The sequence below is a fragment of the Squalius cephalus genome, assembly GCF_949319135.1.
Source record: "Squalius cephalus genome assembly, chromosome: 1".
In the NCBI taxonomy this organism is placed as follows: domain Eukaryota; kingdom Metazoa; phylum Chordata; class Actinopteri; order Cypriniformes; family Leuciscidae; genus Squalius; species Squalius cephalus.
The window spans coordinates 20486730-20505282 of NC_137122.1; positions in this window are offsets into that span (position 1 = coordinate 20486730).

Below are 18553 nucleotides of genomic sequence, written 5' to 3' on the forward strand. Positions count from 1 at the left end.
CACACAAACACTATTAAGCTAACACTATTTATTCTTAGCAAACTTGCAAGTATCTCATATATAATGTCTTGCCTTGATACTTTATTTCCACTTACGAGGCTTGTGATTGCTGCAAATGAATCAGAACATATAGCTACTAATCTCGGTTTTACGTCCTCTACCCACTGGAGTGCAACCATCATGGCAACTAATTCTGCTGCAAATACAGAGATATGGTCAGTTATTCTTTTCAAGAAGTTACAAGTAAATAAAGTTACTCACTTTTGGACTGACACAGTCCCTCCGACTTGAAATAAACAATATCCTGGAGAATGTGTTACTCCAGTAACTCCAACAGATCACTGAACTGAGACATGTTGTGCTGAGAGAAGTGATGAGCACGAGCAGCCGATACTGAGCATGTGCACACTACCGAACGTACAGGTACAGCGGTTCTCGAGTCACCAGTACAGAACCGAGAACTGTTTATTTCAGACGTGTTTGACATACTGAGAACCGATGAGCTGATGAGCTGATCATGAGTGCAATTTTTTCAGATGGACGTATGTTTCTAAATTGTTGAACATCAATACATGTAACAAAATAAAACATGTTGGAAACATGTTTATCACATAATTACTGTCTTATCACTGTATTGTTTCAAAGTTTGTAAACACAATGAATGGATTGTAAAACTAAACATAAGTTTACATAAATATTTGACATAAACTCTTGCCCAGGTTAGGATGCTTAGTAAATGCTTTTAATGTGTTAATCAAAACATAACGTATTAAACATACTGGAGACATGCATCGACTTTTTAGTTCCCTTTCAAGGCGGTAACTCAACATTACGTCAGCTCTGACGTATGGGAACTCCTCCCTTCTCCTCTTTCGCTGAAATCTTATGGGCTAACGCCAGCTGGAGTCAGCTGGCCAATAGATGCGAAGCATGCAAATACTAACAGGTCAGCGGGCAGTATAAAATGCATGGGCGCAAAAATTATGTCAGAATCTCTTTCTTCACACTAGAAGTCTTATCTAAGCCATCGTAAGGAAGTTGCAATAGAAGATTACTCACCCCTGTTTTCCTCTCCGCTGCTACATGCCAGATATGTGCGGGTTCCATTGACCCGCCCAACCTTCACCAGTTCTGTGTCACCTGCCTGGGCCTCGCCCCACGCCGAGGCGGCACTCAAGGACGACATGTGCGCCCACTGTGCCGAGCTGCCAGTGTGCACCCTCAGAGTCAGAAGAGAAGTGGCTCGGGCAACAGCGGGGATTGATGCTGTCAACTTTGAAGTCGTGGTTCCCCCAGTCGAGCCGCCGCCAGGCTGCATCGAGGAGAAAAACCCGTTCTTTCCAGACGTGCACGAGCACGTAGTGAAGTCGTGGGCTGCACCCGAATTGGCGCGCACCCACTCTGCCATGCAGGCCATGGTCGCACACATGGACGGAGCGGAAGCCCACGGGTATGTGCGCATGCCCCCCGTCGAGTAGACTGTTGCTGTGCACCTGTGCCCGTCTTCTTCTGCATTGGGTTCGGACGCCATGGCAATACTCCAGGTGTTCCAGGTAAAACTGCTTCAATCCCTCGGCGGCGGCGCAGCTGACGCCATCAGGGATCTGCGTGCGGCAACTGATCTCACGCTGATGGCTACTCAAGCCATCCGCCATTCCATGGGGCTCATGGTCGTCCTTAACAGGCATCTATGGCTTACCCTAGCTGACCTGAAGGATGCGGACCGCAAGACGCTCTTAAACGGTCACTCCCTCCGGCCTCTTTGGTGACGCCGTGGAGTCGCTCACGGAGCGTTTCTCCAAGACGCAGAAGCACACCAAAGCGATGAGCCACGTGATGCCCCGTCGCTCACTCCAGTCATCATCTGCATGGTCCCGCTCTTCTTCTGCACCTTGCCAGGCTCAAGGAGCGGCTAGGCCCATCACTGTGTCACTCGTCCTGTCTCAGAGCAGCGCAGAGCCACAACTCATGATTATAATGGTCTCTCGAGGGCGCGAGAGTGCCAACACCACACAATGCCCGCCGCGAACTGCCCTCCCGCCAGTGCTTCTAGCCTCGCGGGGTCGGGGCTCCAGTCAAAACATGCCATCAGTGGCTACGGTGACCGTAGAGCTAACGCGTCTGCTGTAATGTGTCACTCGCCCTGTGTCAGAGCAGCGCAGAACCAGGAGGGCGCGAGAGTGCCAGCACCACACAGTGCCCACCGCGAACCGCCCTACCGCCTATGGCCGTAGAGCTAACGTGTCCGCTGTGTCACTTCCTGGACGCATGGAGGGTTATCCCGGGCGTTTCACCATGGATACTGGGAATAATTCAGCACGGATATTCTCTCCAGTTCAAACGCAGACCTCCCCGCTTCAATGGCATGGTCCCATCACTGACTTTGCCCAAAACCTTCCCGTTCTGAGACAGGAAGTTCTCAGTCTGCTCGAGAAAGGAGCGATAGAGCGTGTCCCTCCGAGCGAGCAGGAGAGCAGATTCTACAGCTACTTTGTAGTGCCAAAGAAAGATGGAGAACTCCGTCCGATTCTGGACCTGAGACCCATCAACCGAGCACTTCACAAACGCGCGTTCAGAATGACAACACTGAAACAGATCTTGGCACAGATACGGCCTGGGGACTGGTTCGCCTCAGTGGATCTAAAAGACGCGTACTTTCATATTCAAATAGTGACACGCCACAGACGCTTCCTGAGATTTGCTTTCGAAGGCATGGCTTATCAGTATTCAGTGCTTTTGTTCGGCCTGCCCCTGGCCCCCCGCACCTTTTCAAATTGTGTGTGGACGCATCGCTTTCTCCCCTCAGATGGAGCGGAATGCGCATCTTGAATTATCTTGACGACTGGCTGATTTTAGCCCACTCAAAAGATGTGCTAACCAGTCACGTGGAATCACGGCTTCGCCATTTGGATACACTGGGATTGCGTGTGAAATGCAGAAGAGCGTGTTTATTGACTATAACATATCTGGGGGTATGTTTGGACTCGATGGCGATGCGAGCCCATCTCTCTCAAGAGCGCATAGAGGCAATTTCATCGAATTTCCATTTCAGACCGGGCAGGACTGTTTCACTGAGGGAATTTCAGAGGCTTCTGGGACTGATGGCGGCGACTTCTTCAGTGTGCCATCTGGGTCTGCTGCATATGCGGCCGCTGCAGTTTTGGCTGAAAACTTCGGGCCACAAGCACATTACGGTCACTCACAGTTGCGCCAGCACTCTGAGACCCTGGAACAGCCCGGATATGTTCAGCCCAGGAGTTCCTTTGGGTATAGTGATGCAGCGCACTGTGGTCTCGACGGACACGTCAACTTCAGGCTGGGGAGCAGTTTGCCTGGGCGCCTGTGGACGGAGTCACAGAGAAGGTGGCACATAAACCGTTTGGAATAATGGAAGCGGTGTCCTTAACCCTACAAGTCTTTCAGTCGAAATTAGAGCGGCAACATGTACTGATTTTGAACCGACAACACGTCTGTGGTCTTGTACATAAATCACCAGGGCGGAGTGCACTCCAGAGCTCTATTCAAACAGGCAGCGAGTCTCCTGTTGTGGGCAGACCGACATTTTCTCTCCATAAGAGCGGCGCACATCCCCGGTATCCTGAACCGTGGAGCAGACATGCTTTCGAGGAACGGGATTCGCCATTTGGAAACGCTGGGACTGCGTGTGAAATGCAGAAGAGCGTGTTTTTACCGAGTCGGACTATAACATATCTGGGGGTATGTTTGGACTCGATGGCGATGCAAGCCCATCTCTCTCAAGAGCGCATAGAGGCAATTTCATCGAACTTCCGTTTCAGACCGGGCAGGACTGTTTCACTGAGGGAATTTCAGAGGCTTCTGGTACTGATGGCGGCGACTTCTTCAGTGTGCCATCTGGGTCTGCTGCATATGCGGCCGCTGCAGTTTTGGCTGAAAACTTCGGGCCACAATCGCATTACGGTCACTCACAGTTTTTGCAGAACTCTGAGACCCTGGAACAGCCCGGATATGTTTAGCCCAGGAGTTCCTTTGGGTATAGTGAGCAGTGGAGTAGGCTGGGGAGCAGTTTGCCTGGGCGTGCCTGCCTCAGGCCTGTGGTCAGAGTCACAGAGAAGGTGGCACATAAACCGTTTGGAATAATGGAAGCGGTGTCCTTAGCCCTACAAGTCTTTCAGTCGAAATTGGAGCGGCAACATGTACTGATTTCGACCCAACAACACGTCTGTGGTCTTGTACAAAAATCACGGCGGCGTGCACTCCAGATCGCTATTCAAACAGGCAGCGAGTCTCCTGTTGTGGGCGGACCGACACTTTCTCTCCATAAGAGCGGCGCACATCCCCGGTATCCTGAACCGTGGAGCAGACATGCTTTCGGGGACCCAGGATCAGTTGAAATGATTTGGAATCGATTCAGGAGGGCGGAAGTGGATCTGTTTGCCACAAGCGAAAACACAAACTGTTAAACGTTCTTCTCGCTATCTCACTCCCCGCTGCCGGGAGATGCTCTGACATCGCGTTGACCGGAAGCCAGGCTTAACGCGTTCCCTCCGGTGAAGATTCTGCCTATGGTGTTGTGCAAAATCAGGGAGGAGAGAGCGTCAGTGATACTTTTGGCCCCGAACTGGCCGAATCAGCCCTGGTTTGTGGACCTGAGAGAGTTAGTGGTGGCTCCCCTATGGCAAATCCCCCTCAGGAAGGACCTGCTGTCTCAGGCGAACAGCACGATATGGCACCCCGAGCTGTGTAACCTTCATGTGTGGCCGTTGCGGGGACCCTAAATGAGTGGGACGCTCTGCACTCACGAATGCTGAGCACACTTACGGAGGCGCACGCGCCTTCTACCAGGCGCCTCTACGCTCTGAAGTGGGGAGTTTTCACGGAATGGTGCCAGGACATTGGTATTGACCCGGGGACCTGTTCCGTGTCGGATGTTTTTGCGCTTTCCACAGCACAGAATGGATTGCGGGAGTTTGCCGTCCACGCTGAAGGTGTATGTGGCCGCTGTTGCTACTTTTTGATCCCCGGTTGATGGGCAATCGATCGGTAAGCACGCTCTGGTAATCAGTTTTCTCAGCCCTCCGTGCCGCCGTGGGATCTAGCTCTAGTTTTGAGGGCTCTATGTCTACCACCGTTCGAGCCCCTAGCTTCGATTGCAGTTAAGGAGCTTTCCCTGCGGACAGCCTTGTTTCGTGCTCTCAGCATACTGGAGACGTTACACATGTTTTTTTGGTGAACGATGATTGCATCTGTTTCGGACCTGGCGACTGTAATGTCACTCTCCGGCCGAGACCAGGTTACGTTCCGAAGTCACTCAATGCACAATTTAAAGCAACAGGTTGTTTCCCTGCCTGCCTTATCTGCTAAAACGTCAGCCTCGTGTGACGCTGATGCACAAAGCGCTGTTTGCCCTGTTAAGGCTTTGCGGACTTAAGTTATGTGGATCGCTCGGCCGCCTTTCGTCAGTCGGACCAGCTGTTCGTGTGCTTTGGTGGATGTAATAAGGAACGTGCTGTTTCAAAACAGAGACTTTCTCATAGGATTTTGGATTTGGCTTACGAATGCCAGGGGAAAAACTGTCCCCTCAACATCAGAGCTCATTCTATTAGGGCAATTGCTTCCTCATGGGCTTGGTCTAGAGGTATGTCTATCCAAGATTTATGTCTTGCTGCTGGCTGGTCTTTCCAGAACACATTCGCCAGGTTTTACAAGCTGGAAGTACCCTCTGTAGCATCACATGTACTTCCGGTGAGTTAAGTTTTATTCATGTATTGTGAACTGTCATAACCAGCTATACAGCAGTTACCATGGCTGCTAACTCTGTGTTATGGTTTATAAGGTTATGCAGTTGTCACCGCAACCGCAACCGTCGACTCTGTGTTTAACTCTCGTGCTCGAGTGCTTATTGTGTTGTGTCTGCCCTATTCAGTGCAGCCTTCGCATTCATTGCATTGAGATATGCAAATGTTGTTAAGGTAGGAGCAGATGTCTCATTGGTCTAGTTCCGCCCATAGATTTCATAATAATAAAGGCTAGATGTCTCGTCCGCGCTGTTGGCCAATGGAGGTCCACGTCCGTACACGGCGGCCATCTTGCCACAGGGAGCTCGCTCACTCATAACACTGTTTTAATGGTGCATGTACTTTTAAATAACCATAACTTGCTCCATTTTCTACCGATTTTCAAACGGTTTGGTTTATTATAAATACATCTAGACATCTTAAGACATCTAGCCTTATATGGATATCTATGGTTCCGCCTATCAGATGCGAGTCGTACAGAACTGTTTTTTTCGGACACGTTCGAAACGGAGAACTGATGAGCTGGAGATACTGCGCATGCGTGATAGCACCGTGTCAGAACCATAGACGGAGAGGTTGACGCTTGCTCTGAACCGAACTTTCTTTCGGCCAACTGCATGCTGTGCTGATACATGAGCACGGGTCAACCAAGGACTAAATGAGGGGCCGAATTCGGCGAAATGTAGGCCTACGTTTATTTAATAACAAATAAAATAAAATTGATAAAGGCCAGTTTATCCAGTTTATACGCCAAATACTGTTTACGACAAAACATCAACATAATCACACAAAAATAAAAAATAAATCTTTATTTCAGCTGCTCTCTTTCTGTTGGTTGTGTAAAGTGTGTTGTTTCTTAACCCCCTGGAGCTGTGAGGAGAACTTTTATCATGGATAGATGCACTTTTATGGACTTCAAAACAGAAACTGCAATTCACTCCCATTATAAAGCTTGGAAGAGCAATGCAGATTTGAAAATCAAGCTTCCACGCAGTATTGTTGAATCACGGAAGCTACACCAGTTACTTTTGCCAAGAGATTTATTATTTAAACGTGTCATGTCAGACAGAGAGAAACAGGCATTTAATAATAAGGCTATAGGTGAGGAGGTCTTCATTCCAGATTTCTCTATTCCCCATTTCTCTATCTTCTCACCCCATCATGCCAGCTGTAAATGGTTCTGGGTTTCTCCTTCCTTACCCCTCATCTCAATGTTTCTCCTTCCTCTCACCCCCTCATGGCTTTATGTTTTCTCTGAGGTGGTACAGTAAGATTGAGCTTATATACATCACAGAGAGACTTACAACTTCCTTGTAAGGTAGCAAAACATGTTGCTTATGTATAAAGATAGAATGTAAACCTAATGCACATGGTACAATTCACTATCCACATTAAGAAACTATTTCTTCAGTGTATACATTAGTGGTGTATACATTTGTAGTATACAAATGGTACATTTGCATCAGTTTAAACATTCATTCTCCTTGCAAAGAGCATGCCAACTGTACGAATTTGAAGTATCGTCATTTTAAAGGGCACCTATTATGGAATTTTTTAATTTACCTTTCATGTAGAGTGTAACATAGATCTAAGTGAACAAAAACATCCTGCAAAGTTTGAAATATGAAAGTGCATCGTATATAAAGTTATTGTCTTTCAAAAGTAAGAGTCGACTCTGAGTCATTTTTATGAATCGTTAGAAGACCAACGCTTTTTCTCTGACTAGATGACGTCAACTTGTCAAGTTATTTGAATACGATACGCCCACGTATTGCGCTCCAACTCCAAGGCCAGGGAAAACTTGAAAATCAGGTAAAAATGCCTATGCCGAGTCCAAGTCAAAACCGAGTCTTTGAAGGAACAAGCCCGAGACGAGTCCGAGAAAGCAGAAATCGGTCTCGAGACCGGTCTTGGACTCGAGTACTTCATCACTAGCACACATGTACAAACATAGTCTGGCTTCACAAAAAATATTATGAAATTATAAGGAAATTAATAAAGAAAAATAATACTTAAAAATAACATCAAACAGTAAAGTTTTAGTCTTCAAGGAAGGACATTGTGTAATATAACTCTGATTGTATTCGTCTGAAAGAAGAATGTCTTATACTCCTGACTTGAGGGTGAGTAAATCATGGGCTAATTTAAATTTTTGGGTCAACTATCCCCTTTAAAATGCTTTTCTCAATGGATCTCCCATATGGAGGTAGATTTGTGTCTTTATTATTCAATCAAAAAAAAGGTTGCTTCAATCAAAAAATATATTTTCAATCAAAAAAACCCATTTCAATCAAAGAAAAAAAGTGTTTGAATGCAAAAATATATTTGAGACTCAAAAAAATGCATTTGAACACTATTTTTTTTTGCTTGAAAATGTTTTTTTTGATAGAAGTGAAGGTTTTTTTGTTTGAAGCAACTTTTTTGATTGAAGTATTGTTGTTTTGTGTTTGGGCCATATTATGGGTAGGACATTTGTGTCTTTATAATTCAATCAAAAAAGAAGTTGCTTCAAACAAACAAAAAATATTTTCAATAAAAAAATCACTTCAATCAAAAAATAAACCTTTTCAATCATAGAAAAAATGTTTTTGAATGCAAAAAAATATTTGAGATTCAAAAAATTGCACTTGAACACTTTTTTTTTGATTGAAAATGTTTTCTTTGATTGAAGTAATCTTTTTTGTGTTTGGACCATGTTATGGGTAGGACATTTGTGTCTTAATTATTCAATCCCAAAAAAGTTGCTTCAATCAAAAAAAAAACATTTTCAATCAAAAAAAAATATTTTCAATCAAAGAAAAAACTGTTTAAATGCAAAAAAAAAAAAAATCATTTGAAGTGTTTTTTTTTTTATTGAACTTTCTTTTTTTTTGAATGAAGTGAAAAAAGTTTTGAAGTCGTTTTTTTTTTAAATCATTTTGACACAAACGTACCGCAGTGGGGGCGGGTGCTTCCCCATTGGTCAGACATGCTTGAGTGACAAGTGTCTACACCAACGACGTCTTTCTGACAAGCAAGTCATGGTCGCCACTCGCCAGCGAGCCAGGAAGCAGTGGTGGAGTTGTTGGTAAGTAGATAAAACCGTATTAAAATGATTGGTGTCACGTTATTAGCCTACTCTGTTTGATATTTCGATTAAACATACAGCTTGCTAACTTAGCTCACGTTGACTAATTTGTGTGATGGTGTTAGATATCTGACGCCTCATATTGTCAGGCAGGCTAGCAGGGTGCGCTAACGGCTAATTGAATTGTTTATTTCACTTAAGTAACGTTACAGAGGCTTGCTATGTGCTAGTGCTATATTGTGTTATAATACGTAACGTCATTAGTGGTCAAACAACAGTCCACAGGCCAACTGTTGCCCACAGCGCTGCCTGTTTAGCAGCAACAGGTCATGCAGAGCCTGAGTCTATCTTCTCACACAGCCCACAGGATTACAGCTATTTGACCGTCCCGCTCTCTCTCTCGCTCACGGGTAGTGGTCTCCCCACCATCACAGTCAAATGCTCGCAGACACAGAGGCAGATGCTGTTATTTTGAGAGCGGGGCTTACATATGCCGTCCCGTACGGAAAATAATGTTGCATACCACCGGTAACATGAATATATATTCCGTTGCTCGGTGCGCAAACTAGCTGTGTCAGGCATTATTTATAAGTAGCCTAATGTCCTGCACAACTCCACATGGAAAACTGGCAGTTCAATGAAGTGATGCTTATTGTCTGACATAGTGTACAAGTAGTTACTAGCTTAAAGTATTGTGCCAATAATGATCCTTCTGGTAAATTTGGCATTCAGTTGAGACACAAAAGCTCTTAGTTTAATGAAAATCCTTGGAAAAGAAGACAAGATGGTTTGTTTAATTAGTATTCATTTATTTAGATTTCTAATATCATATAGTATTGTCCTGTCAACCCATTACAAGTCTTGCCTTATTCAGTGTTGATTTATTGACATGTTTATGTAAGATGTTTTATTAGAAGGTGTGTGAGTGAAAGGACATTAGGCTACTTATAAATAATGCCTGACACAGCTAGTTTGCGCACCGAGCAACGGAATATATATTCATGTTACCGGTGGTATGCAACATTATTTTCCGTACGGGACGGCATATGTAAGCCCCGCTCTCAAAATAACAGCATCTGCCTCTGTGTCTGCGAGCATTTGACTGTGATGGTGGGGAGACCACTACCCGTGAGCGAGAGAGAGAGCGGGACGGTCAAATAGCTGTAATCCTGTGGGCTGTGTGAGAAGATAGACTCAGGCTCTGCATGACCTGTTGCTGCTAAACAGGCAGCGCTGTGGGCAACAGTTGGCCTGTGGACTGTTGTTTGACCACTAATGACGTTACGTATTATAACACAATATAGCACTAGCACATAGCAAGCCTCTGTAACGTTACTTAAGTGAAATAAACAATTCAATTAGCCGTTAGCGCACCCTGCTAGCCTGCCTGACAATATGAGGCGTCAGATATCTAACACCATCACACAAATTAGTCAACGTGAGCTAAGTTAGCAAGCTGTATGTTTAATCGAAATATCAAACAGAGTAGGCTAATAACGTGACACCAATCATTTTAATACGGTTTTATCTACTTACCAACAACTCCACCACTGCTTCCTGGCTCGCTGGCGAGTGGCGACCATGACTTGCTTGTCAGAAAGACGTCGTTGGTGTAGACACTTGTCACTCAAGCATGTCTGACCAATGGGGAAGCACCCGCCCCCACTGCGGTACGTTTGTGTCAAAATGATTTAAAAAAAAAACGACTTCAAAACTTTTTTCACTTCATTCAAAAAAAAAGAAAGTTCAATAAAAAAAAAAACACTTCAAATGATTTTTTTTTTTTTTGCATTTAAACAGTTTTTTCTTTGATTGAAAATATTTTTTTTTGATTGAAAATGTTTTTTTTTTGATTGAAGCAACTTTTTTGGGATTGAATAATTAAGACACAAATGTCCTACCCATAACATGGTCCAAACACAAAAAAGATTACTTCAATCAAAGAAAACATTTTCAATCAAAAAAAAAGTGTTCAAGTGCAATTTTTTGAATCTCAAATATTTTTTTGCATTCAAAAACATTTTTTCTATGATTGAAAAGGTTTATTTTTTGATTGAAGTGATTTTTTTATTGAAAATATTTTTTGTTTGTTTGAAGCAACTTCTTTTTTGATTGAATTATAAAGACACAAATGTCCTACCCATAATATGGCCCAAACACAAAACAACAATACTTCAATCAAAAAAGTTGCTTCAAACAAAAAAACCTTCACTTCTATCAAAAAAAACATTTTCAAGCAAAAAAAAATAGTGTTCAAATGCATTTTTTTGAGTCTCAAATATATTTTTGCATTCAAACACTTTTTTTCTTTGATTGAAATGGGTTTTTTTGATTGAAAATATATTTTTTGATTGAAGCAACCTTTTTTTTGATTGAATAATAAAGACACAAATCTACCTCCATACTCCCAGCGCTGTGTAGTAATGTTGTTGTGTGATCGAGATCGGCCCACGAGTAAACCGCTGTCTAGTATTGCTCCGAGCTGATAAACTGTTTTTTAACGTGGTTTCGTTTGCCGTGTGTGATGTTTCTCGTATGCGGCAGAAATGGCAGCTCTCGCACCGGCAGGAAAAAAAGCAAAATGTGACCATTCTTCTTCTTCTTCTTTTAGGTTTTATGGCAGTTGGCATCCAAAATTGTTGTATTACCGCCACCTACTGAATTAAAAAGTTTTCCCAGTGCAGTATATTTACAGTGACCACCCTAAAGTTCACTGCCCGTTCTATATGTCATTCTCAATTGTCTGAGATGGTATAAATTCTTTCCTCAGCGTATTATCCAGTTCTTCTCCTGATATGTCCACAATGTCCAAAAATCTTCTCGCCGCATCCAACACCATCTTGATCCTCTCTGATTTCCCTTTAATTTCCACAGCACAATTGACCACCATAGCAATAAATCCTAGAAATCGCTTCTTGTCCATGCCAATAACATTATTCTGATCATCTCCCTTCTTTCCCATCTCCTGTTCTGTTTGCACTACTGCTCGTTCCATTCTCTTAGTAGCTTCTGCATATGTTAGCCCTTCTTCTGCTCTGATTTTACTCACTTTTACCTGTTTGATTTTTTCAGGACATTGCGTTGACCCCGCATGGTGATTTCCCAAACAGTGAATGCATTTTACTTGTTCCTCTTCACATTCCCAACTTACACAAGTATTTTTCCCACATCTCCCACATATCCTGACTCCTCTACACACTGCAGCCACATGTCCATACTCCTGACAGCAAAAACACCTTAACGGAGCTCTTTCATAAGCCCTCACCCTGTAACATATATAGTCTAAATATATCCTCTCTGGCAAATCTCCCACAAAAGTCAGACACACAGAAGTACTTTCTTCCCTTTCTCCTTGACGGAATCTTGTCAGTCTTCTGGCCTCACAAACTCCTTCAATGGCCCGAAACTCCTCGTCTTTCACTGACAGCGGTACGCCACTTACTACTCCTTTCTTTTTGTATTCTGTCCCGAGTGGGAAGCATTTCACAGCTCTGTACTCTGTATACAACTTAATCTTTAGAGCTTGTTCTCTCTGACGTCTTGACATGCAGTCAATAATAACCATCCCACTCCTTGTTATTTTAATGGACCGAACATCTCCTAGTTTCTTTCCAATTATTTTTCCAACCTCATGCAAGTCCTTAAAGATCCCGTCACTTCTTGTTACTGCTATCATTCCTACTTGATATCTCTCAACAGTTCTTCTTGTCTGGATTCCGTCACTTGAAACACTGTTCTTTTTCCTTTTCCTGTTCTCAACTCCTCTTGTATCTTCTTCATTTCCCTCGCTCTCGTCTGACTCCATTTCCCTCTCCCGCTGGATGTCGCTGTTTGATACCTCGAGTCGATTCTTCTAAATGTGACCATTTACTCTCAGTAATGAGCGCCACCTGCTGCCAGAGAGCGAATTTGTGTTTTTTTTTTTGTTTTGTTTTTTTGCATTGATCTGAACTGACAAATTAAATATCAATCAATGAACAAAGTGTCCTGTGCTCACCACACACCGGCTATAGGTGGAGAGGAGAGATTTGGCTATAGGGAGATGTGTGGCTAACTTACACAGAAGAGACTTTGTTGCTCAGCAACTTACTGTGATCTCAGACTGTGATGATGTGGTTTCTCCACTGCATGCATCTTCATGTGTATCTTCAGGTGAGTTTTAAAAGAGAAACTTGTTCCACAATGATCTCACGTGTGCAGCTTCTCTCCAGTGTGGATCCTCTCATGTGTTTTCAGATCTGCTGACTGACTGAATCTCTTGTCACAGTGTGAACACTTGTAAGGTTTTTCTCCAGTGTGAATCCTCTCATGTGTTTTCAGATGTTCTGATCGACTGAATCTCTTGTCACAGTGTGAACACTTGTAAGGTTTTTCTCCAGTGTGAATTCTCTGGTGCTGTTTTAAACATTGCGCTGTAGTAAAAGTCTTCTCACACTCAAAGCACATGTACTCTCTCACAACAGCATGAATTTTCTGATGTGCATGTAAATATTTCAGCAGTGAAAAACTCTTTCCACACACAGAACATGAATGTGGCTTCACCTCCGTATGAACTGTCAGGTGTGTCTTCAGGTCTGATGCCCTGCGAAATTTTTTGCCGCACTGATCACATGTGAACGGCTTCTCACCGGTGTGGATCATCATGTGAACATTAAGATAATGTTTTAATGTGAAACTGTTTCCACATTGATGGCATACATGCGGCTTCTCTCCAGTGTGGATCATCATGTGTCGTTTCAGGTCAGCTCTAGAAGCAAAACTCTTTCCACACTGATCACACGTGTGTGGCTTCTCTCCAGTGTGGATCATCTCATGTGTTTTCAGATCTGCTGAACGACTGAATCTCTTGTCACAGTGTGAACACTTGTAAGGTTTTTCTCCAGTGTGAATTCTCTTGTGCAGTTTTAAACAGTTTGCTGTAATAAAAGTCTTCTCACACTCAAAGCACATGTGCTCTCTCACACCTGTATGTATTTTCTCATGTCTTTGTAAAGCTTGCAGATGTGAAAAACTCTTTCCACACACAGAACATGAATGTGGCTTCTCCTTCGTATGAACTGTCAGATGTGTCTTCAGGGCTGATGCCCTACGAAATGATTTGCCGCACTGATCACATGTGAACGGCTTCTCTCCGGTGTGGATCATCATGTGTCTTTCAAGGTGTGATGATCGTGTGAAACTCTTCTCACACTGATCACATGTGAACGGCTTCTCGCCTGTATGAATTCTCATGTGAATCTCAAGACTACATTTGCTTGTTAAACTCTTTCCACACTGAGTGCAGGTGAAAGATTTCTTGGCTCTTCTTTTCTTTAAAAATGTCTGTTTAGTCTTTGAGCAACTCAAAGGTTTTTCTCCAGGTTTGACATGATGTTCCTCCTCCACTTCACTCAGTTCTTCACTCTCCTCGCTCTCTTCCATCAGGTCTGACATGAAAGAAAAAATCGTTAAATTAAATTTTCAGTACATTGAAATAATTCAAAGTGAGCCCTGATGTAATAATAGAAAGTAGACAACTGTTATAAAATATTTGTCTATATACTTGAAACTTCTAATGAATGAGGTAATTTATCTTCCAATTATTATTTTTAAAACAATTATAGGCACAAATTTCTTTAGCTAGAACTATTAAATATAGCAATGACATAATTATCTAAAATGATATTAACATTAAAATATACAATACTTCCATATGTTGACACCAAATTTGAGATTGATATATATTTTACTAAAACGTTTTAAATATTAATTGCCGTTCACACTTCTCCTTCATAGACTTCCATTCATGCGCATGTGAAAGTGGGACACCAGAAACACAAGCTCAAGTGAATAACCCTGTGAGAAATAATACAAACATTTAGCATTCAAGTGGAGTGGATTGTTTATTATTATTATTATTATTATTATTATTATTTTTTTTTGTTATATGTTGAAAGTGTAGAGTGGCTGCGGCTTTAACTAGTTTTAAATTAATATTTGTTATTATCATTATCTGTGTCCTACATGTTTCACTCAACCCTGTTACTCCTGACATGATTTTCGTCCTTTTAAAACAGAGCATTTCTAAAATTTGTGACATCATCTGGGCTCTTTCTACTGCATGATGGGAAGACAAGAAAATAATCTCAATCCATTGTCTCAGTTTTTACACAAACTGTAGCATCGACTGTATTCATCAACCCTGTTACCAAAGTTACTGTAGGACGAATCTCTATAACTATGAATAACTTATATGATATTTGACAAATACAATGTTATCAGTAACTCTGTGTTTACTGATTATTCTTAAAAAAAAATCATTTTGTAAACTATATATGAAAATGACTAAAATGCTGGTAACATTGTTGCATATTGGGAACCAGATATAAAATAAATGTCAAATAAAACAGTTAAAATAGTATTTAGCTTGATCAGATGTTGACACTCACTATAAAATGTCTCAAACCTCTCTTTACTGACCATTTGTTGAAAAAAACAAGAACATTCTGTACCATTTCATAGTTTAACTGTTTATCTAAAAGTGATAAAGTGATTGAATGTTTCTAACATGAATGTTCTTCAGCATCATGAATGAATGAAGAATAAACACCAACCTCTTTGTTCTTCAGGATCTTCAGTGTGTTTCATTCTGCAGGGTTCTGGATCACTCATGTTCTCACTGTCCTCTTTAATAAATTCAGTCTTTGCAGATTTCAGCTCTTCCTGATGCTCTAATGCTTGTCTTCACTCGTAGCTGATGATGGGAATATACCAGCATTTATTGGGGAATTGCAGTGGGAGGAGTTTCACTGACCACGTGACTACAGTGGGAGGAGCTTCACTGATGATGTGATTGCAGTGTGGGAGGAGCTGATCTGCCCAAAATCAAAAATATATAAATTACTGAGTTTGTTTTTATAATAAATGACACTTCTAAGCATTTATGCCTGTCTACTGTATCTATTCATCGTATCACTGAAACTAAATGCCAATTCATTAATTATTTGTAATGCTAATCCTAACATTATTCTGCTTCTTCATTAAAATGCAAGAAATAAAGAAAATAATATAAATAAATAATATAATATAAATTCTTCCAAATATAATGGTAAGAAAAACAGTTAAAAGCATAAAGACAGAAATAAACGTACATAGTAGCCAACAAATACCCTCAGTCTGCTGACGCCAATGAAATGAGCTTTAAGTGTCAATTCACAGGAGATCTGAAGACATCAGCATAATAAATGAGGTGAAAACAGGAACTATTGTCATGAAATAAAGAGTGTTTTCAGCAGATCTGTTAATATTGATGAGCCTCAGACTATCAACACTCATTCAACAAGCCATTCAGGATCATCAGCAGATCATCTCACTTTATTCTGAGTGTTTGCTGTTAGAAACACATTATTTGAGTCAGGATACATGATAAAAGCCTATAAAACTGCTCTATTTAAAGACTTGATAGAGTTTGATTTTATGAGAACTACATTTATTACAATAAAGTAATTAGATGAAAACAACCATAAAACGTATGTACAGTTATGTACTTATACAACTTATGTACTTATACAAGTAACCAAAAAATTACTCACCCTTGTGTTGTTCCAACCCAGTAAGACTTTCGTTCATCTTCAGAACACAAATTAAGATATTTTTGATTAAATCTGAGGCTCCTCCATAGGCGTCTATTGTAATTGAAACTTATCGGAAAGAAATTTCAGATACGTTTTGAAGTAAAACCACAGATATAATATTGCATAAAAGGTTTAACAATTAAAAGTTAATTGAGCAAAATAATGAAATTCATCACGAGTAGGATTACAAGAAGTATCTACTCTGATAAAAGAACATTTAGAGAAAAACTGCCTGAGGTGGGAGTAAGTCACACATGTTCAAGTCACAAGTAAGTCTCAAGTCCCATACCATCAAGTCTCAAGCAAGTCTAAGTCGCAGTACACACAATCAAGTCAAGTCAAGTCAGTGGTTTACTTCAAGCAAGTCAAGTAGAGTCCTGCTAAGGGTCAAGTCAAGTCGAAGTCAAGTTACAATACCAAACAGAAAAAAAGTAGTTTATATTGGCCTCAAACTTATTTATTTTTCCCTCAAAAATTATTACCAAAATTTGGAATTATTATTATTATTATAATAACAATGATACAAAATCTTTTAAAGATAAAACATTTGAAGGTATATTCACAAGTGTGATGCATTAATTATATTGGTTTCAAATGTCATATGTTTAACTTTGCTTATATATATATTTTTTTTTTATGGAATATCACTGGCAGACATTAACTTTCCCATTAAGAGCCAATATTTGACACCTTAAATTGATTTCCAGGGGCATTTTGTTTCTATGTTCTAACCATTTATTTTTCTAACCATGCATAAACTGCAATTACAACACCATAAACAATGTTATAAGATTAATGATTTATAATTAATTTAGAAAAATTAGATGCTAAAAAATAATAAATTATATATTTTTAATTATGAAGTTAAAACTGCCAATAGGTGGCGCCAGATCACCGTCTTAATGTACGAGTCATAGAAGCATTCATTCAACTGATTTGTTCAAAACGGCAGATTCGTTCTGAAACTAAGCAACTAGGTCACTCAATCACAAACAAACGAATTTGTTCAGATACGCATAACTCTTTCTGTGGCTTGTTTGGAACTATTGTCATTGGAGAAATAGAGCAAAAACAGAGAACATTTGGAATATTAAGTCTAAAATGTCACATCACAATATTCACTCTTTGTTTACTGAACTGTTTTATAAAATCATTATCACATTTGTAATCGCGCCAATATTCTGGAAATATTTTTTTTTTAATATCATATGTTATAATTATAAAAATAACTCATACTAGGGCATATTATAATATTTGCCCCCCACCCCTCTGATAACAAATGACCCTGCTTTAAGAGAAACATAAAACATGACAAAATATTAACAGTTTTCTATGATGTTTTCGTCATTGGAAAGAACGACATATTTGGCTTTAAAGCATGATTTGAAATGTTATACAAAACATATGCCATCATTAATTATCATTTGAATATTGACAACATTAAGCTACATTTGAAAACATAATTGTGTATAAAGAGACATGCTGTTTTGACCAATATTCTCTCTAGATTTAACGATAGTCAAATTAACTATAACAAACAGGTTAAACAAGCCATAGCTTACTTTTAGACATGGTGAATGAAGTTCGATTGTTTAAGGTTGTGATGGTCGTCCGATATCCCTTGCCAGTTATTATGCGTATACAGCAAATCTTCTTGTATGGATAGGGTCAATTTTAGTGTTTATATCCAAAAAGAAACGGGAGATGTTTTTGTATTTAGCACGCTCACAGCGATGTTTTTTCTGGGCTTGTGCAGCGTCACGCAATCGCGCAGAATCTGATGACTGGCGTCAATGGTTTCGTTGCTTTCATTTTGTTCATCAATTGATGTTGCGATGATGTATATAAAAATGTATATCAAGTCATTCTCGAGTCATACAGTTCAAGTCAAGTCTCGAGTCATTGGATCTCAAGTCAAAGTCAAGTTGAGTCATTTTCTTAATTTAGTCAATCAAGTCCCAAGTCCTTAAATTTGCGATTCGAGTCTGACTCGAGTCAAGTCATGTGACTTGTCGAGTCCCCCATCTCTGAAAACTGCATTAAAAATATAAATAAACAACCTGTTTCTCACTCTCAACCCGAATTTGTAATGCAAA